A 23801-nucleotide genomic window follows, 5' to 3' on the forward strand; every position below is an offset into this window, starting at 1 on the left:
CGCTCCGTCCTCTGAAATGGTGCATATTAGTTACATAGGTTAGTGTACCAAAGAAATATCACATTTTCATATACAGCTTCTTCATTTCTGTGTTCTGGGGGATTACCAGTTGTAAGAAATGCACTTGCCGGTACAGTGATTCCCTGGCTTTCTCTGGCCCGAGAAAGCTTTTCCTCTGAACTGGGAACAGAAGTTGGACTGCTTCTGCTGAACTTCCTGAAAGTATAGCTGGCGGGAGGAGGGACTTTTTGAGTGCTGGGAAAATTTGAGCTGGAAATTTGCATAGGCTGGACAGAGATTGCTTGGAGCAGCCAAAATATAATAACGGCCATGGCGCTCAAGTAAAGCAGAAAGCTTTTAGTATACACCTTTTGCACTCTTGTCAACGAAGCTGGGCTCTGTGAATGCTCACCCTACGCAAGAAAAGAGAACAGACTTTGCTGGTGACCTAAATATATCTCGCCTGATCGAGCACGATCGAGCTCTGAGTGAGCAGCTGTGCAATGGTCATCTTTACCAAAGGGGAGATGCTGCTTTTGCCAGTGTCACGCCCATGCTCTCAGGCCTGGAGGGAGGAGGGCTGCTTTTTGTTTTTACAGGCAAAAGGAAAGGCCCAGCCCTCAGAGCTTCTGCCAATGCATATCCCAGCAGGTGCAAAATAAAGTCTCTCCCCCACCTTGCCAGCTGCAGATTGATCAGAAGACTGCTAGTCTAGTGTGTTGGGCCACTCTCTCTCTTCTGTGTATCGTCCCCTCTTATTACATAAACAGCATAAGAGGAAGGAAGGAAGGAAGGAAGGAAGGAAGGAAGGAAGGAAGGAAGGAAGGAAGGAAGGAAGGAAGGAAGGAAGGAAGGAAGGAAGGAAGGAAGGAAGGAAGGAAGGAAGGAAGGAAGGAAGGAAGGAAGGAAGGAAGGAAGGAAGGAAGGAAGGAAGGAAGGAAGGAAGGAAGGAAGGAAGGAAGGAAGGAAGGAACAGTGTATCGCAAGCACCTTTCACCCTGATGTCAATGGTCCACCAACCTTCGGGATGAGGAGTAGACCTGTGAAGACGCTCAGCCTTTGCATCATTTAGGGACGAGGACGGGCTTTAGGAGCAAACGTTAGGAAGAGATACTCTTGTGCTACAATCCTCAAGAGGTACAACTGCCAAGTCAAATCCCTACATATTGTCTAGACTACTCTGCAAGTGTAGGCTCGTTGGTCTAGGGGTATGATTCTCGCTTCGGGTGCGAGAGGTCCCGGGTTCAAATCCCGGACGAGCCCATTGATTGGTGCCTGGCCCGATACTTTTTTACACATGTGTTTTTCAATTCTATAGACTCTGGACTGATGGATGGACAATGGTCGATGAACATTGGGCTTCCTAAGCCTCTTTGCGGACCGCCTCATTGCGCCATGCATTAAGGAGTCCCAAGTAGCTCTCAGTCACCTTTCTGGATTTGTTTGTTAATTCATGGCTGTCCCATACCAATGCCTAAAGAGGCCCTTACATCTTCAGACTGCACGGCCTCTCAGCTGGCACACTTGTCTGAGTGTTCATGCTTGTAACGCCGTGTGTGTGATGAGCTGCATTTGTAAAGCTTTGGGCGTGAGGCATTTGATAAGTGTTCAAACAGAGACAATTGCACTGTTACTTGACCCTATTCTCTCAACCGCCAGAGGGCATAGCATGCAGCAGTTTCTGTAGTGTAGTGGTTATCACGTTCGCCTTACACGCGAAAGGTCCCTGGTTCGAGACCGGGCAGAAACAGCAGAGGGTGGCATTTTACACTTTTCATGTTCCACCATCTCGAAGCTCAAGCCATGAACTTATTTGCAGTTGCAACGGAAGAAGCAGTTCCTCTGACACGCTTTGAAATAAATTCTGAGTAGACGAGCGCACTCACATTTGCTCCGAATATGTGATGAATTAAAATTGCATGCCTGCATATGTGCGTGCTTATGTATAGTTGGATGGAAAGCTGAGGGAGCAGTTGTGCAATGCTATTTCTTACAGAAGGGTGGCGCTGCTTTTCCCTGAGCAATGTTCATGCACCCAGGCAGATGTGATATTGGATTTTTCTTTTTTTCAAGGGCAAAAGAAAATTCCTAGCCCTCAGAGCTTCTGCCAATGCAGATCCGGTGCAAAATGAAGGCTCTCACTCGCTCACTTTGTCCACTTTCAATTGATCAGCAGACCGCGTTGGTGTTGTGCTAGATTTCTTCTTCTGTGCATCAACAGCTCTTTTATACGTACCCTTCACGGGCGAATGGAAGGGAGGGTGTGCCACCAGCTTCATTGATCCTGATGTCAATGTGCCAACACCTTCAGGACGAGAAGAAGAGCTATGAAGACAGTCAGAGCGTGCCGACTGGGGCATTCATTTGGCTCATACACCGACAAGGCTTTCAGCGGCAGGAACAAACTTCAGGAATAGGCATTCTTGGCCTCGAAGCCTAAGGGGGGTGGAAACGCTGAGTACAATTCCGTCAGATGATCACAGGACCGTGGCTCGTTGGTCTAGGGGTATGATTCTCGCTTTGGGTGCGAGAGGTCCGGAGGAGCCCGATCAAGGTGGGTAACTTGAGCTCCTTTTTTTTTTTCCAATGTTATTTTCATTGGACAGACTCTCTGGCTTTCTCGGTAAGCAGTAGTCGATGAACAATTCACTTCCTGAACCTCTTTGCCTGCCATGTCCTTGCGACAAGCACTTTGTGTTCTCTGTTAGCTCTCAGTAACATTCCTTGATTTGCTTGTGAGTTTTGGCCGTCCGATCTCAAAGTGGAAATATGTCCTTCCCTCTGTACGCTGCATAGACCCTCAACAGGCATACTTGTATATGTGCGCATGCTTGATAGGACGTATGTTTTAGGCTGGATTGTGTGAGCTTCAGGCGCAAGGCATTTGATTAGTCTTTAAGCAGGTCCACTTGCAAAGCCCTTTGCACCTGTTCTCCCAGTCCCTACAAAGGGATGCAAGCAGTTGTTTCTGTAGTGTAGTGGTTAGCACGTTCGAGACCGGGCAGAAACACTCTCTGCTGGCATTTTACACAAAATCGTTTTTTTCCCCTTTTGTCACACACAAATGTAAAGTATGAACTTATTTGCGTTCCCATGGAAATAGCATATGCTCTCAAGAGCTTGAGAAATACACTGGGAAGGCAAGCATCCTCACATGTATTGTGTATATGGGGCCAATAATAAAATGCACGCGCCTTCATTTTGTGTATGTAATGTTGCAGAGCACAGAGAGGATTTCTTTTCCCTACTGCTGGGTATTTGGGTCTCTGGGATCACAGTTGGGTCCGCTCCGTCCTCTGAAATGGTGCATATTAGTTACATAGGTTAGTGTACCAAAGAAATATCACATTTTCATATACAGCTTCTTCATTTCTGTGTTCTGAGGGATTACCAGTTGTAAGAAATGCACTTGCCGGTACAGTGATTCCCTGGCTTTCTCTGGCCCGAGAAAGCTTTTCCTCTGAACTGGGAACAGAAGTTGGACTGCTTCTGCTGAACTTCCTGAAAGCATAGCTGGCGGGAGGAGGGACTTTTTGAGTGCTGGGAAAATTTGAGCTGGAAATTTGCATAGGCTGGACAGAGATTGCTTGGAGCAGCCAAAATATAATAACGGCCATGGCGCTCAAGTAAAGCAGAAAGCTTTTAGTATACACCTTTTGCACTCTTGTCAACGAAGCTGGGCTCTGTGAATGCTCACCCTACGCAAGAAAAGAGAACAGACTTTGCTGGTGACCTAAATATATCTCGCCTGATCGAGCACGATCGAGCTCTGAGTGAGCAGCTGTGCAATGGTCATCTTTACCAAAGGGGAGATGCTGCTTTTGCCAGTGTCACGCCCATGCTCTCAGGGCTGGAGGGAGGAGGGCTGCTTTTTGTTTTTACAGGCAAAAGGAAAGGCCCAGCCCTCAGAGCTTCTGCCAATGCATATCCCAGCAGGTGCAAAATAAAGTCTCTCCCCCACCTTGCCAGCTGCAGATTGATCAGAAGACTGCTAGTCTAGTGTGTTGGGCCACTCTCTCTCTTCTGTGTATCGTCCCCTCTTATTACATAAACAGCATAAGAGGAAGGAAGGAAGGAAGGAAGGAAGGAAGGAAGGAAGGAAGGAAGGAAGGAAGGAAGGAAGGAAGGAAGGAAGGAAGGAAGGAAGGAAGGAAGGAAGGAAGGAAGGAAGGAAGGAAGGAAGGAAGGAAGGAAGGAAGGAAGGAAGGAAGGAAGGAAGGAACAGTGTATCGCAAGCACCTTTCACCCTGATGTCAATGGTCCACCAACCTTCGGGATGAGGAGTAGACCTGTGAAGACGCTCAGCCTTTGCATCATTTAGGGACGAGGACGGGCTTTAGGAGCAAACGTTAGGAAGAGATACTCTTGTGCTACAATCCTCAAGAGGTACAACTGCCAAGTCAAATCCCTACATATTGTCTAGACTACTCTGCAAGTGTAGGCTCGTTGGTCTAGGGGTATGATTCTCGCTTCGGGTGCGAGAGGTCCCGGGTTCAAATCCCGGACGAGCCCATTGATTGGTGCCTGGCCCGATACTTTTTTACACATGTGTTTTTCAATTCTATAGACTCTGGACTGATGGATGGACAATGGTCGATGAACATTGGGCTTCCTAAGCCTCTTTGCGGACCGCCTCATTGCGCCATGCATTAAGGAGTCCCAAGTAGCTCTCAGTCACCTTTCTGGATTTGTTTGTTAATTCATGGCTGTCCCATACCAATGCCTAAAGAGGCCCTTACATCTTCAGACTGCACGGCCTCTCAGCTGGCACACTTGTCTGAGTGTTCATGCTTGTAACGCCGTGTGTGTGATGAGCTGCATTTGTAAAGCTTTGGGCGTGAGGCATTTGATAAGTGTTCAAACAGAGACAATTGCACTGTTACTTGACCCTATTCTCTCAACCGCCAGAGGGCATAGCATGCAGCAGTTTCTGTAGTGTAGTGGTTATCACGTTCGCCTTACACGCGAAAGGTCCCTGGTTCGAGACCGGGCAGAAACAGCAGAGGGTGGCATTTTACACTTTTCATGTTCCACCATCTCGAAGCTCAAGCCATGAACTTATTTGCAGTTGCAACGGAAGAAGCAGTTCCTCTGACACGCTTTGAAATAAATTCTGAGTAGACGAGCGCACTCACATTTGCTCCGAATATGTGATGAATTAAAATTGCATGCCTGCATATGTGCGTGCTTATGTATAGTTGGATGGAAAGCTGAGGGAGCAGTTGTGCAATGCTATTTCTTACAGAAGGGTGGCGCTGCTTTTCCCTGAGCAATGTTCATGCACCCAGGCAGATGTGATATTGGATTTTTCTTTTTTTCAAGGGCAAAAGAAAATTCCTAGCCCTCAGAGCTTCTGCCAATGCAGATCCGGTGCAAAATGAAGGCTCTCACTCGCTCACTTTGTCCACTTTCAATTGATCAGCAGACCGCGTTGGTGTTGTGCTAGATTTCTTCTTCTGTGCATCAACAGCTCTTTTATACGTACCCTTCACGGGCGAATGGAAGGGAGGGTGTGCCACCAGCTTCATTGATCCTGATGTCAATGTGCCAACACCTTCAGGACGAGAAGAAGAGCTATGAAGACAGTCAGAGCGTGCCGACTGGGGCATTCATTTGGCTCATACACCGACAAGGCTTTCAGCGGCAGGAACAAACTTCAGGAATAGGCATTCTTGGCCTCGAAGCCTAAGGGGGGTGGAAACGCTGAGTACAATTCCGTCAGATGATCACAGGACCGTGGCTCGTTGGTCTAGGGGTATGATTCTCGCTTTGGGTGCGAGAGGTCCGGAGGAGCCCGATCAAGGTGGGTAACTTGAGCTCCTTTTTTTTTTTTCCAATGTTATTTTCATTGGACAGACTCTCTGGCTTTCTCGGTAAGCAGTAGTCGATGAACAATTCACTTCCTGAACCTCTTTGCCTGCCATGTCCTTGCGACAAGCACTTTGTGTTCTCTGTTAGCTCTCAGTAACATTCCTTGATTTGCTTGTGAGTTTTGGCCGTCCGATCTCAAAGTGGAAATATGTCCTTCCCTCTGTACGCTGCATAGACCCTCAACAGGCATACTTGTATATGTGCGCATGCTTGATAGGACGTATGTTTTAGGCTGGATTGTGTGAGCTTCAGGCGCAAGGCATTTGATTAGTCTTTAAGCAGGTCCACTTGCAAAGCCCTTTGCACCTGTTCTCCCAGTCCCTACAAAGGGATGCAAGCAGTTGTTTCTGTAGTGTAGTGGTTAGCACGTTCGAGACCGGGCAGAAACACTCTCTGCTGGCATTTTACACAAAATCGTTTTTTTCCCCTTTTGTCACACACAAATGTAAAGTATGAACTTATTTGCGTTCCCATGGAAATAGCATATGCTCTCAAGAGCTTGAGAAATACACTGGGAAGGCAAGCATCCTCACATGTATTGTGTATATGGGGCCAATAATAAAATGCACGCGCCTTCATTTTGTGTATGTAATGTTGCAGAGCACAGAGAGGATTTCTTTTCCCTACTGCTGGGTATTTGGGTCTCTGGGATCACAGTTGGGTCCGCTCCGTCCTCTGAAATGGTGCATATTAGTTACATAGGTTAGTGTACCAAAGAAATATCACATTTTCATATACAGCTTCTTCATTTCTGTGTTCTGGGGGATTACCAGTTGTAAGAAATGCACTTGCCGGTACAGTGATTCCCTGGCTTTCTCTGGCCCGAGAAAGCTTTTCCTCTGAACTGGGAACAGAAGTTGGACTGCTTCTGCTGAACTTCCTGAAAGCATAGCTGGCGGGAGGAGGGACTTTTTGAGTGCTGGGAAAATTTGAGCTGGAAATTTGCATAGGCTGGACAGAGATTGCTTGGAGCAGCCAAAATATAATAACGGCCATGGCGCTCAAGTAAAGCAGAAAGCTTTTAGTATACACCTTTTGCACTCTTGTCAACGAAGCTGGGCTCTGTGAATGCTCACCCTACGCAAGAAAAGAGAACAGACTTTGCTGGTGACCTAAATATATCTCGCCTGATCGAGCACGATCGAGCTCTGAGTGAGCAGCTGTGCAATGGTCATCTTTACCAAAGGGGAGATGCTGCTTTTGCCAGTGTCACGCCCATGCTCTCAGGGCTGGAGGGAGGAGGGCTGCTTTTTGTTTTTACAGGCAAAAGGAAAGGCCCAGCCCTCAGAGCTTCTGCCAATGCATATCCCAGCAGGTGCAAAATAAAGTCTCTCCCCCACCTTGCCAGCTGCAGATTGATCAGAAGACTGCTAGTCTAGTGTGTTGGGCCACTCTCTCTCTTCTGTGTATCGTCCCCTCTTATTACATAAACAGCATAAGAGGAAGGAAGGAAGGAAGGAAGGAAGGAAGGAAGGAAGGAAGGAAGGAAGGAAGGAAGGAAGGAAGGAAGGAAGGAAGGAAGGAAGGAAGGAAGGAAGGAAGGAAGGAAGGAAGGAAGGAAGGAAGGAAGGAAGGAAGGAAGGAAGGAAGGAAGGAAGGAAGGAAGGAAGGAAGGAAGGAAGGAAGGAAGGAAGGAAGGAAGGAACAGTGTATCGCAAGCACCTTTCACCCTGATGTCAATGGTCCACCAACCTTCGGGATGAGGAGTAGACCTGTGAAGACGCTCAGCCTTTGCATCATTTAGGGACGAGGACGGGCTTTAGGAGCAAACGTTAGGAAGAGATACTCTTGTGCTACAATCCTCAAGAGGTACAACTGCCAAGTCAAATCCCTACATATTGTCTAGACTACTCTGCAAGTGTAGGCTCGTTGGTCTAGGGGTATGATTCTCGCTTCGGGTGCGAGAGGTCCCGGGTTCAAATCCCGGACGAGCCCATTGATTGGTGCCTGGCCCGATACTTTTTTACACATGTGTTTTTCAATTCTATAGACTCTGGACTGATGGATGGACAATGGTCGATGAACATTGGGCTTCCTAAGCCTCTTTGCGGACCGCCTCATTGCGCCATGCATTAAGGAGTCCCAAGTAGCTCTCAGTCACCTTTCTGGATTTGTTTGTTAATTCATGGCTGTCCCATACCAATGCCTAAAGAGGCCCTTACATCTTCAGACTGCACGGCCTCTCAGCTGGCACACTTGTCTGAGTGTTCATGCTTGTAACGCCGTGTGTGTGATGAGCTGCATTTGTAAAGCTTTGGGCGTGAGGCATTTGATAAGTGTTCAAACAGAGACAATTGCACTGTTACTTGACCCTATTCTCTCAACCGCCAGAGGGCATAGCATGCAGCAGTTTCTGTAGTGTAGTGGTTATCACGTTCGCCTTACACGCGAAAGGTCCCTGGTTCGAGACCGGGCAGAAACAGCAGAGGGTGGCATTTTACACTTTTCATGTTCCACCATCTCGAAGCTCAAGCCATGAACTTATTTGCAGTTGCAACGGAAGAAGCAGTTCCTCTGACACGCTTTGAAATAAATTCTGAGTAGACGAGCGCACTCACATTTGCTCCGAATATGTGATGAATTAAAATTGCATGCCTGCATATGTGCGTGCTTATGTATAGTTGGATGGAAAGCTGAGGGAGCAGTTGTGCAATGCTATTTCTTACAGAAGGGTGGCGCTGCTTTTCCCTGAGCAATGTTCATGCACCCAGGCAGATGTGATATTGGATTTTTCTTTTTTTCAAGGGCAAAAGAAAATTCCTAGCCCTCAGAGCTTCTGCCAATGCAGATCCGGTGCAAAATGAAGGCTCTCACTCGCTCACTTTGTCCACTTTCAATTGATCAGCAGACCGCGTTGGTGTTGTGCTAGATTTCTTCTTCTGTGCATCAACAGCTCTTTTATACGTACCCTTCACGGGCGAATGGAAGGGAGGGTGTGCCACCAGCTTCATTGATCCTGATGTCAATGTGCCAACACCTTCAGGACGAGAAGAAGAGCTATGAAGACAGTCAGAGCGTGCCGACTGGGGCATTCATTTGGCTCATACACCGACAAGGCTTTCAGCGGCAGGAACAAACTTCAGGAATAGGCATTCTTGGCCTCGAAGCCTAAGGCGGGTGGAAACGCTGAGTACAATTCCGTCAGATGATCACAGGACCGTGGCTCGTTGGTCTAGGGGTATGATTCTCGCTTTGGGTGCGAGAGGTCCGGAGGAGCCCGATCAAGGTGGGTAACTTGAGCTCCTTTTTTTTTTTTCCAATGTTATTTTCATTGGACAGACTCTCTGGCTTTCTCGGTAAGCAGTAGTCGATGAACAATTCACTTCCTGAACCTCTTTGCCTGCCATGTCCTTGCGACAAGCACTTTGTGTTCTCTGTTAGCTCTCAGTAACATTCCTTGATTTGCTTGTGAGTTTTGGCCGTCCGATCTCAAAGTGGAAATATGTCCTTCCCTCTGTACGCTGCATAGACCCTCAACAGGCATACTTGTATATGTGCGCATGCTTGATAGGACGTATGTTTTAGGCTGGATTGTGTGAGCTTCAGGCGCAAGGCATTTGATTAGTCTTTAAGCAGGTCCACTTGCAAAGCCCTTTGCACCTGTTCTCCCAGTCCCTACAAAGGGATGCAAGCAGTTGTTTCTGTAGTGTAGTGGTTAGCACGTTCGAGACCGGGCAGAAACACTCTCTGCTGGCATTTTACACAAAATCGTTTTTTTCCCCTTTTGTCACACACAAATGTAAAGTATGAACTTATTTGCGTTCCCATGGAAATAGCATATGCTCTCAAGAGCTTGAGAAATACACTGGGAAGGCAAGCATCCTCACATGTATTGTGTATATGGGGCCAATAATAAAATGCACGCGCCTTCATTTTGTGTATGTAATGTTGCAGAGCACAGAGAGGATTTCTTTTCCCTACTGCTGGGTATTTGGGTCTCTGGGATCACAGTTGGGTCCGCTCCGTCCTCTGAAATGGTGCATATTAGTTACATAGGTTAGTGTACCAAAGAAATATCACATTTTCATATACAGCTTCTTCATTTCTGTGTTCTGGGGGATTACCAGTTGTAAGAAATGCACTTGCCGGTACAGTGATTCCCTGGCTTTCTCTGGCCCGAGAAAGCTTTTCCTCTGAACTGGGAACAGAAGTTGGACTGCTTCTGCTGAACTTCCTGAAAGTATAGCTGGCGGGAGGAGGGACTTTTTGAGTGCTGGGAAAATTTGAGCTGGAAATTTGCATAGGCTGGACAGAGATTGCTTGGAGCAGCCAAAATATAATAACGGCCATGGCGCTCAAGTAAAGCAGAAAGCTTTTAGTATACACCTTTTGCACTCTTGTCAACGAAGCTGGGCTCTGTGAATGCTCACCCTACGCAAGAAAAGAGAACAGACTTTGCTGGTGACCTAAATATATCTCGCCTGATCGAGCACGATCGAGCTCTGAGTGAGCAGCTGTGCAATGGTCATCTTTACCAAAGGGGAGATGCTGCTTTTGCCAGTGTCACGCCCATGCTCTCAGGGCTGGAGGGAGGAGGGCTGCTTTTTGTTTTTACAGGCAAAAGGAAAGGCCCAGCCCTCAGAGCTTCTGCCAATGCATATCCCAGCAGGTGCAAAATAAAGTCTCTCCCCCACCTTGCCAGCTGCAGATTGATCAGAAGACTGCTAGTCTAGTGTGTTGGGCCACTCTCTCTCTTCTGTGTATCGTCCCCTCTTATTACATAAACAGCATAAGAGGAAGGAAGGAAGGAAGGAAGGAAGGAAGGAAGGAAGGAAGGAAGGAAGGAAGGAAGGAAGGAAGGAAGGAAGGAAGGAAGGAAGGAAGGAAGGAAGGAAGGAAGGAAGGAAGGAAGGAAGGAAGGAAGGAAGGAAGGAAGGAAGGAAGGAAGGAACAGTGTATCGCAAGCACCTTTCACCCTGATGTCAATGGTCCACCAACCTTCGGGATGAGGAGTAGACCTGTGAAGACGCTCAGCCTTTGCATCATTTAGGGACGAGGACGGGCTTTAGGAGCAAACGTTAGGAAGAGATACTCTTGTGCTACAATCCTCAAGAGGTACAACTGCCAAGTCAAATCCCTACATATTGTCTAGACTACTCTGCAAGTGTAGGCTCGTTGGTCTAGGGGTATGATTCTCGCTTCGGGTGCGAGAGGTCCCGGGTTCAAATCCCGGACGAGCCCATTGATTGGTGCCTGGCCCGATACTTTTTTACACATGTGTTTTTCAATTCTATAGACTCTGGACTGATGGATGGACAATGGTCGATGAACATTGGGCTTCCTAAGCCTCTTTGCGGACCGCCTCATTGCGCCATGCATTAAGGAGTCCCAAGTAGCTCTCAGTCACCTTTCTGGATTTGTTTGTTAATTCATGGCTGTCCCATACCAATGCCTAAAGAGGCCCTTACATCTTCAGACTGCACGGCCTCTCAGCTGGCACACTTGTCTGAGTGTTCATGCTTGTAACGCCGTGTGTGTGATGAGCTGCATTTGTAAAGCTTTGGGCGTGAGGCATTTGATAAGTGTTCAAACAGAGACAATTGCACTGTTACTTGACCCTATTCTCTCAACCGCCAGAGGGCATAGCATGCAGCAGTTTCTGTAGTGTAGTGGTTATCACGTTCGCCTTACACGCGAAAGGTCCCTGGTTCGAGACCGGGCAGAAACAGCAGAGGGTGGCATTTTACACTTTTCATGTTCCACCATCTCGAAGCTCAAGCCATGAACTTATTTGCAGTTGCAACGGACGAAGCAGTTCCTCTGACACGCTTTGAAATAAATTCTGAGTAGACGAGCGCACTCACATTTGCTCCGAATATGTGATCAATTAAAATTGCATGCCTGCATATGTGCGTGCTTATGTATAGTTGGATGGAAAGCTGAGGGAGCAGTTGTGCAATGCTATTTCTTACAGAAGGGTGGCGCTGCTTTTCCCTGAGCAATGTTCATGCACCCAGGCAGATGTGATATTGGATTTTTCTTTTTTTCAAGGGCAAAAGAAAATTCCTAGCCCTCAGAGCTTCTGCCAATGCAGATCCGGTGCAAAATGAAGGCTCTCACTCGCTCACTTTGTCCACTTTCAATTGATCAGCAGACCGCGTTGGTGTTGTGCTAGATTTCTTCTTCTGTGCATCAACAGCTCTTTTATACGTACCCTTCACGGGCGAATGGAAGGGAGGGTGTGCCACCAGCTTCATTGATCCTGATGTCAATGTGCCAACACCTTCAGGACGAGAAGAAGAGCTATGAAGACAGTCAGAGCGTGCCGACTGGGGCATTCATTTGGCTCATACACCGACAAGGCTTTCAGCGGCAGGAACAAACTTCAGGAATAGGCATTCTTGGCCTCGAAGCCTAAGGGGGGTGGAAACGCTGAGTACAATTCCGTCAGATGATCACAGGACCGTGGCTCGTTGGTCTAGGGGTATGATTCTCGCTTTGGGTGCGAGAGGTCCGGAGGAGCCCGATCAAGGTGGGTAACTTGAGCTCCTTTTTTTTTTTTCCAATGTTATTTTCATTGGACAGACTCTCTGGCTTTCTCGGTAAGCAGTAGTCGATGAACAATTCACTTCCTGAACCTCTTTGCCTGCCATGTCCTTGCGACAAGCACTTTGTGTTCTCTGTTAGCTCTCAGTAACATTCCTTGATTTGCTTGTGAGTTTTGGCCGTCCGATCTCAAAGTGGAAATATGTCCTTCCCTCTGTACGCTGCATAGACCCTCAACAGGCATACTTGTATATGTGCGCATGCTTGATAGGACGTATGTTTTAGGCTGGATTGTGTGAGCTTCAGGCGCAAGGCATTTGATTAGTCTTTAAGCAGGTCCACTTGCAAAGCCCTTTGCACCTGTTCTCCCAGTCCCTACAAAGGGATGCAAGCAGTTGTTTCTGTAGTGTAGTGGTTAGCACGTTCGAGACCGGGCAGAAACACTCTCTGCTGGCATTTTACACAAAATCGTTTTTTTCCCCTTTTGTCACACACAAATGTAAAGTATGAACTTATTTGCGTTCCCATGGAAATAGCATATGCTCTCAAGAGCTTGAGAAATACACTGGGAAGGCAAGCATCCTCACATGTATTGTGTATATGGGGCCAATAATAAAATGCACGCGCCTTCATTTTGTGTATGTAATGTTGCAGAGCACAGAGAGGATTTCTTTTCCCTACTGCTGGGTATTTGGGTCTCTGGGATCACAGTTGGGTCCGCTCCGTCCTCTGAAATGGTGCATATTAGTTACATAGGTTAGTGTACCAAAGAAATATCACATTTTCATATACAGCTTCTTCATTTCTGTGTTCTGGGGGATTACCAGTTGTAAGAAATGCACTTGCCGGTACAGTGATTCCCTGGCTTTCTCTGGCCCGAGAAAGCTTTTCCTCTGAACTGGGAATAGAAGTTGGACTGCTTCTGCTGAACTTCCTGAAAGTATAGCTGGCGGGAGGAGGGACTTTTTGAGTGCTGGGAAAATTTGAGCTGGAAATTTGCATAGGCTGGACAGAGATTGCTTGGAGCAGCCAAAATATAATAACGGCCATGGCGCTCAAGTAAAGCAGAAAGCTTTTAGTATACACCTTTTGCACTCTTGTCAACGAAGCTGGGCTCTGTGAATGCTCACCCTACGCAAGAAAAGAGAACAGACTTTGCTGGTGACCTAAATATATCTCGCCTGATCGAGCACGATCGAGCTCTGAGTGAGCAGCTGTGCAATGGTCATCTTTACCAAAGGGGAGATGCTGCTTTTGCCAGTGTCACGCCCATGCTCTCAGGGCTGGAGGGAGGAGGGCTGCTTTTTGTTTTTACAGGCAAAAGGAAAGGCCCAGCCCTCAGAGCTTCTGCCAATGCATATCCCAGCAGGTGCAAAATAAAGTCTCTCCCCCACCTTGCCAGCTGCAGATTGATCAGAAGACTGCTAGTCTAGTGTGTTGGGCCACTCTCTCTCTTCTGTGTATCGTCCCCTCTTATTACATAAACAGCATAAGAGGAAGGAAGGAAGGAAGGAAGGAAGGAAGGAAGGAAGGAAGGAAGGAAGGAAGGAAGGAAGGAAGGAAGGAAGGAAGGAAGGAAGGAAGGAAGGAAGGAAGGAAGGAAGGAAGGAAGGAAGGAAGGAAGGAAGGAAGGAAGGAAGGAAGGAAGGAAGGAAGGAAGGAAGGAAGGAAGGAAGGAAGGAAGGAAGGAAGGAAGGAAGGAAGGAAGGAAGGAAGGAAGGAACAGTGTATCGCAAGCACCTTTCACCCTGATGTCAATGGTCCACCAACCTTCGGGATGAGGAGTAGACCTGTGAAGACGCTCAGCCTTTGCATCATTTAGGGACGAGGACGGGCTTTAGGAGCAAACGTTAGGAAGAGATACTCTTGTGCTACAATCCTCAAGAGGTACAACTGCCAAGTCAAATCCCTACATATTGTCTAGACTACTCTGCAAGTGTAGGCTCGTTGGTCTAGGGGTATGATTCTCGCTTCGGGTGCGAGAGGTCCCGGGTTCAAATCCCGGACGAGCCCATTGATTGGTGCCTGGCCCGATACTTTTTTACACATGTGTTTTTCAATTCTATAGACTCTGGACTGATGGATGGACAATGGTCGATGAACATTGGGCTTCCTAAGCCTCTTTGCGGACCGCCTCATTGCGCCATGCATTAAGGAGTCCCAAGTAGCTCTCAGTCACCTTTCTGGATTTGTTTGTTAATTCATGGCTGTCCCATACCAATGCCTAAAGAGGCCCTTACATCTTCAGACTGCACGGCCTCTCAGCTGGCACACTTGTCTGAGTGTTCATGCTTGTAACGCCGTGTGTGTGATGAGCTGCATTTGTAAAGCTTTGGGCGTGAGGCATTTGATAAGTGTTCAAACAGAGACAATTGCACTGTTACTTGACCCTATTCTCTCAACCGCCAGAGGGCATAGCATGCAGCAGTTTCTGTAGTGTAGTGGTTATCACGTTCGCCTTACACGCGAAAGGTCCCTGGTTCGAGACCGGGCAGAAACAGCAGAGGGTGGCATTTTACACTTTTCATGTTCCACCATCTCGAAGCTCAAGCCATGAACTTATTTGCAGTTGCAACGGAAGAAGCAGTTCCTCTGACACGCTTTGAAATAAATTCTGAGTAGACGAGCGCACTCACATTTGCTCCGAATATGTGATGAATTAAAATTGCATGCCTGCATATGTGCGTGCTTATGTATAGTTGGATGGAAAGCTGAGGGAGCAGTTGTGCAATGCTATTTCTTACAGAAGGGTGGCGCTGCTTTTCCCTGAGCAATGTTCATGCACCCAGGCAGATGTGATATTGGATTTTTCTTTTTTTCAAGGGCAAAAGAAAATTCCTAGCCCTCAGAGCTTCTGCCAATGCAGATCCGGTGCAAAATGAAGGCTCTCACTCGCTCACTTTGTCCACTTTCAATTGATCAGCAGACCGCGTTGGTGTTGTGCTAGATTTCTTCTTCTGTGCATCAACAGCTCTTTTATACGTACCCTTCACGGGCGAATGGAAGGGAGGGTGTGCCACCAGCTTCATTGATCCTGATGTCAATGTGCCAACACCTTCAGGACGAGAAGAAGAGCTATGAAGACAGTCAGAGCGTGCCGACTGGGGCATTCATTTGGCTCATACACCGACAAGGCTTTCAGCGGCAGGAACAAACTTCAGGAATAGGCATTCTTGGCCTCGAAGCCTAAGGGGGGTGGAAACGCTGAGTACAATTCCGTCAGATGATCACAGGACCGTGGCTCGTTGGTCTAGGGGTATGATTCTCGCTTTGGGTGCGAGAGGTCCGGAGGAGCCCGATCAAGGTGGGTAACTTGAGCTCCTTTTTTTTTTTTCCAATGTTATTTTCATTGGACAGACTCTCTGGCTTTCTCGGTAAGCAGTAGTCGATGAACAATTCACTTCCTGAACCTCTTTGCCTGCCATGTCCTTGCGACAAGCACTTTGTGTTCTCTGTTAGCTCTCAGTAACATTCCTTGATTTGCTTGTGAGTTTTGGCCGTCCGATCTCAAAGTGGAAATATGTCCTTCCCTCTGTACGCTGCATAGACCCTCAACAGGCATACTTGTATATGTGCGCATGCTTGATAGGACGTATGTTTTAGGCTGGATTGTGTGAGCTTCAGGCGCAAGGCATTTGATTAGTCTTTAAGCAGGTCCACTTGCAAAGCCCTTTGCACCTGTTCTCCCAGTCCCTACAAAGGGATGCAAGCAGTTGTTTCTGTAGTGTAGTGGTTAGCACGTTCGAGACCGGGCAGAAACACTCTCTGCTGGCATTTTACACAAAATCGTTTTTTTCCCCTTTTGTCACACACAAATGTAAAGTATGAACTTATTTGCGTTCCCATGGAAATAGCATATGCTCTCAAGAGCTTGAGAAATACACTGGGAAGGCAAGCATCCTCACATGTATTGTGTATATGGGGCCAATAATAAAATGCACGCGCCTTCATTTTGTGTATGTAATGTTGCAGAGCACAGAGAGGATTTCTTTTCCCTACTGCTGGGTATTTGGGTCTCTGGGATCACAGTTGGGTCCGCTCCGTCCTCTGAAATGGTGCATATTAGTTACATAGGTTAGTGTACCAAGGAAATATCACATTTTCATATACAGCTTCTTCATTTCTGTGTTCTGGGGGATTACCAGTTGTAAGAAATGCACTTGCCGGTACAGTGATTCCCTGGCTTTCTCTGGCCCGAGAAAGCTTTTCCTCTGAACTGGGAACAGAAGTTGGACTGCTTCTGCTGAACTTCCTGAAAGTATAGCTGGCGGGAGGAGGGACTTTTTGAGTGCTGGGAAAATTTGAGCTGGAAATTTGCATAGGCTGGACAGAGATTGCTTGGAGCAGCCAAAATATAATAACGGCCATGGCGCTCAAGTAAAGCAGAAAGCTTTTAGTATACACCTTTTGCACTCTTGTCAACGAAGCTGGGCTCTGTGAATGCTCACCCTACGCAAGAAAAGAGAACAGACTTTGCTGGTGACCTAAATATATCTCGCCTGATCGAGCACGATCGAGCTCTGAGTGAGCAGCTGTGCAATGGTCATCTTTACCAAAGGGGAGATGCTGCTTTTGCCAGTGTCACGCCCATGCTCTCAGGGCTGGAGGGAGGAGGGCTGCTTTTTGTTTTTACAGGCAAAAGGAAAGGCCCAGCCCTCAGAGCTTCTGCCAATGCATATCCCAGCAGGTGCAAAATAAAGTCTCTCCCCCACCTTGCCAGCTGCAGATTGATCAGAAGACTGCTAGTCTAGTGTGTTGGGCCACTCTCTCTCTTCTGTGTATCGTCCCCTCTTATTACATAAACAGCATAAGAGGAAGGAAGGAAGGAAGGAAGGAAGGAAGGAAGGAAGGAAGGAAGGAAGGAAGGAAGGAAGGAAGGAAGGAAGGAAGGAAGGAAGGAAGGAAGGAAGGAAGGAAGGAAGGAAGGAAGGAAGGAAGGAAGGAAGGAAGGAAGGAAGGAAGGAAGGAAGGAAGGAAGGAAGGAAGGAAGGAAGGAAGGAAGGAAGGAAGGAAGGAAGGAAGGAAGGAAGGAAGGAAGGAAGGAAGGAACAGTGTATCGCAAGCACCTTTCACCCTGATGTCAATGGTCCACCAACCTTCGGGATGAGGAGTAGACCTGTGAAGACGCTCAGCCTTTGCATCATTTAGGGACGAGGACGGGCTTTAGGAGCAAACGTTAGGAAGAGATACTCTTGTGCTACAATCCTCAAGAGGTACAACTGCCAAGTCAAATCCCTACATATTGTCTAGACTACTCTGCAAGTGTAGGCTCGTTGGTCTAGGGGTATGATTCTCGCTTCGGGTGCGAGAGGTCCCGGGTTCAAATCCCGGACGAGCCCATTGATTGGTGCCTGGCCCGATACTTTTTTACACATGTGTTTTTCAATTCTATAGACTCTGGACTGATGGATGGACAATGGTCGATGAACATTGGGCTTCCTAAGCCTCTTTGCGGACCGCCTCATTGCGCCATGCATTAAGGAGTCCCAAGTAGCTCTCAGTCACCTTTCTGGATTTGTTTGTTAATTCATGGCTGTCCCATACCAATGCCTAAAGAGGCCCTTACATCTTCAGACTGCACGGCCTCTCAGCTGGCACACTTGTCTGAGTGTTCATGCTTGTAACGCCGTGTGTGTGATGAGCTGCATTTGTAAAGCTTTGGGCGTGAGGCATTTGATAAGTGTTCAAACAGAGACAATTGCACTGTTACTTGACCCTATTCTCTCAACCGCCAGAGGGCATAGCATGCAGCAGTTTCTGTAGTGTAGTGGTTATCACGTTCGCCTTACACGCGAAAGGTCCCTGGTTCGAGACCGGGCAGAAACAGCAGAGGGTGGCATTTTACACTTTTCATGTTCCACCATCTCGAAGCTCAAGCCATGAACTTATTTGCAGTTGCAACGGAAGAAGCAGTTCCTCTGACACGCTTTGAAATAAATTCTGAGTAGACGAGCGCACTCACATTTGCTCCGAATATGTGATGAATTAAAATTGCATGCCTGCATATGTGCGTGCTTATGTATAGTTGGATGGAAAGCTGAGGGAGCAGTTGTGCAATGCTATTTCTTACAGAAGGGTGGCGCTGCTTTTCCCTGAGCAATGTTCATGCACCCAGGCAGATGTGATATTGGATTTTTCTTTTTTTCAAGGGCAAAAGAAAATTCCTAGCCCTCAGAGCTTCTGCCAATGCAGATCCGGTGCAAAATGAAGGCTCTCACTCGCTCACTTTGTCCACTTTCAATTGATCAGCAGACCGCGTTGGTGTTGTGCTAGATTTCTTCTTCTGTGCATCAACAGCTCTTTTATACGTACCCTTCACGGGCGAATGGAAGGGAGGGTGTGCCACCAGCTTCATTGATCCTGATGTCAATGTGCCAACACCTTCAGGACGAGAAGAAGAGCTATGAAGACAGTCAGAGCGTGCCGACTGGGGCATTCATTTGGCTCATACACCGACAAGGCTTTCAGCGGCAGGAACAAACTTCAGGAATAGGCATTCTTGGCCTCGAAGCCTAAGGGGGGTGGAAACGCTGAGTACAATTCCGTCAGATGATCACAGGACCGTGGCTCGTTGGTCTAGGGGTATGATTCTCGCTTTGGGTGCGAGAGGTCCGGAGGAGCCCGATCAAGGTGGGTAACTTGAGCTCCTTTTTTTTTTTTCCAATGTTATTTTCATTGGACAGACTCTCTGGCTTTCTCGGTAAGCAGTAGTCGATGAACAATTCACTTCCTGAACCTCTTTGCCTGCCATGTCCTTGCGACAAGCACTTTGTGTTCTCTGTTAGCTCTCAGTAACATTCCTTGATTTGCTTGTGAGTTTTGGCCGTCCGATCTCAAAGTGGAAATATGTCCTTCCCTCTGTACGCTGCATAGACCCTCAACAGGCATACTTGTATATGTGCGCATGCTTGATAGGACGTATGTTTTAGGCTGGATTGTGTGAGCTTCAGGCGCAAGGCATTTGATTAGTCTTTAAGCAGGTCCACTTGCAAAGCCCTTTGCACCTGTTCTCCCAGTCCCTACAAAGGGATGCAAGCAGTTGTTTCTGTAGTGTAGTGGTTAGCACGTTCGAGACCGGGCAGAAACACTCTCTGCTGGCATTTTACACAAAATCGTTTTTTTCCCCTTTTGTCACACACAAATGTAAAGTATGAACTTATTTGCGTTCCCATGGAAATAGCATATGCTCTCAAGAGCTTGAGAAATACACTGGGAAGGCAAGCATCCTCACATGTATTGTGTATATGGGGCCAATAATAAAATGCACGCGCCTTCATTTTGTGTATGTAATGTTGCAGAGCACAGAGAGGATTTCTTTTCCCTACTGCTGGGTATTTGGGTCTCTGGGATCACAGTTGGGTCCGCTCCGTCCTCTGAAATGGTGCATATTAGTTACATAGGTTAGTGTACCAAAGAAATATCACATTTTCATATACAGCTTCTTCATTTCTGTGTTCTGGGGGATTACCAGTTGTAAGAAATGCACTTGCCGGTACAGTGATTCCCTGGCTTTCTCTGGCCCGAGAAAGCTTTTCCTCTGAACTGGGAACAGAAGTTGGACTGCTTCTGCTGAACTTCCTGAAAGTATAGCTGGCGGGAGGAGGGACTTTTTGAGTGCTGGGAAAATTTGAGCTGGAAATTTGCATAGGCTGGACAGAGATTGCTTGGAGCAGCCAAAATATAATAACGGCCATGGCGCTCAAGTAAAGCAGAAAGCTTTTAGTATACACCTTTTGCACTCTTGTCAACGAAGCTGGGCTCTGTGAATGCTCACCCTACGCAAGAAAAGAGAACAGACTTTGCTGGTGACCTAAATATATATCTCGCCTGATCGAGCACGATCGAGCTCTGAGTGAGCAGCTGTGCAATGGTCATCTTTACCAAAGGGGAGATGCTGCTTTTGCCAGTGTCACGCCCATGCTCTCAGGGCTGGAGGGAGGAGGGCTGCTTTTTGTTTTTACAGGCAAAAGGAAAGGCCCAGCCCTCAGAGCTTCTGCCAATGCATATCCCAGCAGGTGCAAAATAAAGTCTCTCCCCCACCTTGCCAGCTGCAGATTGATCAGAAGACTGCTAGTCTAGTGTGTTGGGCCACTCTCTCTCTTCTGTGTATCGTCCCCTCTTATTACATAAACAGCATAAGAGGAAGGAAGGAAGGAAGGAAGCAAGGAAGGAAGGAAGGAAGGAAGGAAGGAAGGAAGGAAGGAAGGAAGGAAGGAAGGAAGGAAGGAAGGAAGGAAGGAAGGAAGGAAGGAAGGAAGGAAGGAAGGAAGGAAGGAAGGAAGGAAGGAAGGAAGGAACAGTGTATCGCAAGCACCTTTCACCCTGATGTCAATGGTCCACCAACCTTCGGGATGAGGAGTAGACCTGTGAAGACGCTCAGCCTTTGCATCATTTAGGGACGAGGACGGGCTTTAGGAGCAAACGTTAGGAAGAGATACTCTTGTGCTACAATCCTCAAGAGGTACAACTGCCAAGTCAAATCCCTACATATTGTCTAGACTACTCTGCAAGTGTAGGCTCGTTGGTCTAGGGGTATGATTCTCGCTTCGGGTGCGAGAGGTCCCGGGTTCAAATCCCGGACGAGCCCATTGATTGGTGCCTGGCCCGATACTTTTTTACACATGTGTTTTTCAATTCTATAGACTCTGGACTGATGGATGGACAATGATCGATGAACATTGGGCTTCCTAAGCCTCTTTGCGGACCGCCTCATTGCGCCATGCATTAAGGAGTCCCAAGTAGCTCTCAGTCACCTTTCTGGATTTGTTTGTTAATTCATGGCTGTCCCATACCAATGCCTAAAGAGGCCCTTACATCTTCAGACTGCACGGCCTCTCAGCTGGCACACTTGTCTGAGTGTTCATGCTTGTAACGCCGTGTGTGTGATGAGCTGCATTTGTAAAGCTTTGGGCGTGAGGCATTTGATAAGTGTTCAAACAGAGACAATTGCACTGTTACTTGACCCTATTCTCTCAACCGCCAGAGGGCATAGCATGCAGCAGTTTCTGTAGTGTAGTGGTTATCACGTTCGCCTTACACGCGAAAGGTCCCTGGTTTGAGACCGGGCAGAAACAGCAGAGGGTGGCATTTTACACTTTTCATGTTCCACCATCTCGAAGCTCAAGCCATGAACTTATTTGCAGTTGCAACGGACGAAGCAGTTCCTCTGACACGCTTTGAAATAAATTCTGAGTAGACGAGCGCACTCACATTTGCTCCGAATATGTGATCAATTAAAATTGCATGCCTGCATATGTGCGTGCTTATGTATAGTTGGATGGAAAGCTGAGGGAGCAGTTGTGCAATGCTATTTCTTACAGAAGGGTGGCGCTGCTTTTCCCTGAGCAATGTTCATGCACCCAGGCAGATGTGATATTGGATTTTTCTTTTTTTCAAGGGCAAAAGAAAATTCCTAGCCCTCAGAGCTTCTGCCAATGCAGATCCGGTGCAAAATGAAGGCTCTCACTCGCTCACTTTGTCCACTTTCAATTGATCAGCAGACCGCGTTGGTGTTGTGCTAGATTTCTTCTTCTGTGCATCAACAGCTCTTTTATACGTACCCTTCACGGGCGAATGGAAGGGAGGGTGTGCCACCAGCTTCATTGATCCTGATGTCAATGTGCCAACACCTTCAGGACGAGAAGAAGAGCTATGAAGACAGTCAGAGCGTGCCGACTGGGGCATTCATTTGGCTCATACACCGACAAGGCTTTCAGCGGCAGGAACAAACTTCAGGAATAGGCATTCTTGGCCTCGAAGCCTAAGGGGGGTGGAAACGCTGAGTACAATTCCGTCAGATGATCACAGGACCGTGGCTCGTTGGTCAAGGGGTATGATTCTCGCTTTGGGTGCGAGAGGTCCGGAGGAGCCCGATCAAGGTGGGTAACTTGAGCTCCTTTTTTTTTTTTCCAATGTTATTTTCATTGGACAGACTCTCTGGCTTTCTCGGTAAGCAGTAGTCGATGAACAATTCACTTCCTGAACCTCTTTGCCTGCCATGTCCTTGCGACAAGCACTTTGTGTTCTCTGTTAGCTCTCAGTAACATTCCTTGATTTGCTTGTGAGTTTTGGCCGTCCGATCTCAAAGTGGAAATATGTCCTTCCCTCTGTACGCTGCATAGACCCTCAACAGGCATACTTGTATATGTGCGCATGCTTGATAGGACGTATGTTTTAGGCTGGATTGTGTGAGCTTCAGGCGCAAGGCATTTGATTAGTCTTTAAGCAGGTCCACTTGCACTGCCCTTTGCACCTGTTCTCCCAGTCCCTACAAAGGGATGCAAGCAGTTGTTTCTGTAGTGTAGTGGTTAGCACGTTCGAGACCGGGCAGAAACACTCTCTGCTGGCATTTTACACAAAATCGTTTTTTTCCCCTTTTGTCACACACAAATGTAAAGTATGAACTTATTTGCGTTCCCATGGAAATAGCATATGCTCTCAAGAGCTTGAGAAATACACTGGGAAGGCAAGCATCCTCACATGTATTGTGTATATGGGGCCAATAATAAAATGCACGCGCCTTCATTTTGTGTATGTAATGTTGCAGAGCACAGAGAGGATTTCTTTTCCCTACTGCTGGGTATTTGGGTCTCTGGGATCACAGTTGGGTCCGCTCCGTCCTCTGAAATGGTGCATATTAGTTACATAGGTTAGTGTACCAAAGAAATATCACATTTTCATATACAGCTTCTTCATTTCTGTGTTCTGAGGGATTACCAGTTGTAAGAAATGCACTTGCCGGTACAGTGATTCCCTGGCTTTCTCTGGCCCGAGAAAGCTTTTCCTCTGAACTGGGAACAGAAGTTGGACTGCTTCTGCTGAACTTCCTGAAAGCATAGCTGGCGGGAGGAGGGACTTTTTGAGTGCTGGGAAAATTTGAGCTGGAAATTTGCATAGGCTGGACAGAGATTGCTTGGAGCAGCCAAAATATAATAACGGCCATGGCGCTCAAGTAAAGCAGAAAGCTTTTAGTATACACCTTTTGCACTCTTGTCAACGAAGCTGGGCTCTGTGAATGCTCACCCTACGCAAGAAAAGAGAACAGACTTTGCTGGTGACCTAAATATATATCTCGCCTGATCGAGCACGATCGAGCTCTGAGTGAGCAGCTGTGCAATGGTCATCTTTACCAAAGGGGAGATGCTGCTTTTGCCAGTGTCACGCCCATGCTCTCAGGGCTGGAGGGAGGAGGGCTGCTTTTTGTTTTTACAGGCAAAAGGAAAGGCCCAGCCCTCAGAGCTTCTGCCAATGCATATCCCAGCAGGTGCAAAATAAAGTCTCTCCCCCACCTTGCCAGCTGCAGATTGATCAGAAGACTGCTAGTCTAGTGTGTTGGGCCACTCTCTCTCTTCTGTGTATCGTCCCCTCTTATTACATAAACAGCATAAGAGGAAGGAAGGAAGGAAGGAAGCAAGGAAGGAAGGAAGGAAGGAAGGAAGGAAGGA

The 23801-nt window shown here is 47.4% G+C and overlaps 14 non-coding genes across 14 annotated transcripts; all 14 read left to right on the forward strand.

The window, feature by feature from the left end:
* The first annotated feature begins 1191 nt into the window (after positions 1-1191).
* Positions 1192-1263, forward strand: TRNAP-CGG (transfer RNA proline (anticodon CGG)). Its single transcript has one exon. It is a non-coding gene; the product is annotated as a tRNA-Pro (tRNA).
* Positions 1264-1677: 414 nt separating this feature from the next.
* On the forward strand, positions 1678-1750 carry TRNAV-UAC (transfer RNA valine (anticodon UAC)). Its single transcript has one exon. It is a non-coding gene; the product is annotated as a tRNA-Val (tRNA).
* A 2690-nt stretch (positions 1751-4440) lies between these two features.
* Positions 4441-4512, forward strand: TRNAP-CGG (transfer RNA proline (anticodon CGG)). Its single transcript has one exon. It is a non-coding gene; the product is annotated as a tRNA-Pro (tRNA).
* Positions 4513-4926: 414 nt separating this feature from the next.
* TRNAV-UAC (transfer RNA valine (anticodon UAC)) lies at positions 4927-4999 on the forward strand. The gene has a single exon. It is a non-coding gene; the product is annotated as a tRNA-Val (tRNA).
* A 2735-nt stretch (positions 5000-7734) lies between these two features.
* TRNAP-CGG (transfer RNA proline (anticodon CGG)) lies at positions 7735-7806 on the forward strand. Its single transcript has one exon. It is a non-coding gene; the product is annotated as a tRNA-Pro (tRNA).
* A 414-nt stretch (positions 7807-8220) lies between these two features.
* Positions 8221-8293, forward strand: TRNAV-UAC (transfer RNA valine (anticodon UAC)). Its single transcript has one exon. It is a non-coding gene; the product is annotated as a tRNA-Val (tRNA).
* A 2687-nt stretch (positions 8294-10980) lies between these two features.
* Positions 10981-11052, forward strand: TRNAP-CGG (transfer RNA proline (anticodon CGG)). Its single transcript has one exon. It is a non-coding gene; the product is annotated as a tRNA-Pro (tRNA).
* A 414-nt stretch (positions 11053-11466) lies between these two features.
* On the forward strand, positions 11467-11539 carry TRNAV-UAC (transfer RNA valine (anticodon UAC)). Its single transcript has one exon. It is a non-coding gene; the product is annotated as a tRNA-Val (tRNA).
* Positions 11540-14298: 2759 nt separating this feature from the next.
* Positions 14299-14370, forward strand: TRNAP-CGG (transfer RNA proline (anticodon CGG)). The gene has a single exon. It is a non-coding gene; the product is annotated as a tRNA-Pro (tRNA).
* Positions 14371-14784: 414 nt separating this feature from the next.
* TRNAV-UAC (transfer RNA valine (anticodon UAC)) lies at positions 14785-14857 on the forward strand. Its single transcript has one exon. It is a non-coding gene; the product is annotated as a tRNA-Val (tRNA).
* Positions 14858-17624: 2767 nt separating this feature from the next.
* On the forward strand, positions 17625-17696 carry TRNAP-CGG (transfer RNA proline (anticodon CGG)). Its single transcript has one exon. It is a non-coding gene; the product is annotated as a tRNA-Pro (tRNA).
* Positions 17697-18110: 414 nt separating this feature from the next.
* TRNAV-UAC (transfer RNA valine (anticodon UAC)) lies at positions 18111-18183 on the forward strand. Its single transcript has one exon. It is a non-coding gene; the product is annotated as a tRNA-Val (tRNA).
* A 2689-nt stretch (positions 18184-20872) lies between these two features.
* TRNAP-CGG (transfer RNA proline (anticodon CGG)) lies at positions 20873-20944 on the forward strand. Its single transcript has one exon. It is a non-coding gene; the product is annotated as a tRNA-Pro (tRNA).
* A 414-nt stretch (positions 20945-21358) lies between these two features.
* Positions 21359-21431, forward strand: TRNAV-UAC (transfer RNA valine (anticodon UAC)). Its single transcript has one exon. It is a non-coding gene; the product is annotated as a tRNA-Val (tRNA).
* Positions 21432-23801: the final 2370 nt, after the last annotated feature.

The sequence above is a fragment of the Ambystoma mexicanum genome, unplaced genomic scaffold (genome assembly GCF_040938575.1).
Source record: "Ambystoma mexicanum isolate Mex_15411 unplaced genomic scaffold, UKY_AmexF1_1 Mex_scaf133, whole genome shotgun sequence".
In the NCBI taxonomy this organism is placed as follows: Eukaryota; Metazoa; Chordata; class Amphibia; order Caudata; family Ambystomatidae; genus Ambystoma; species Ambystoma mexicanum.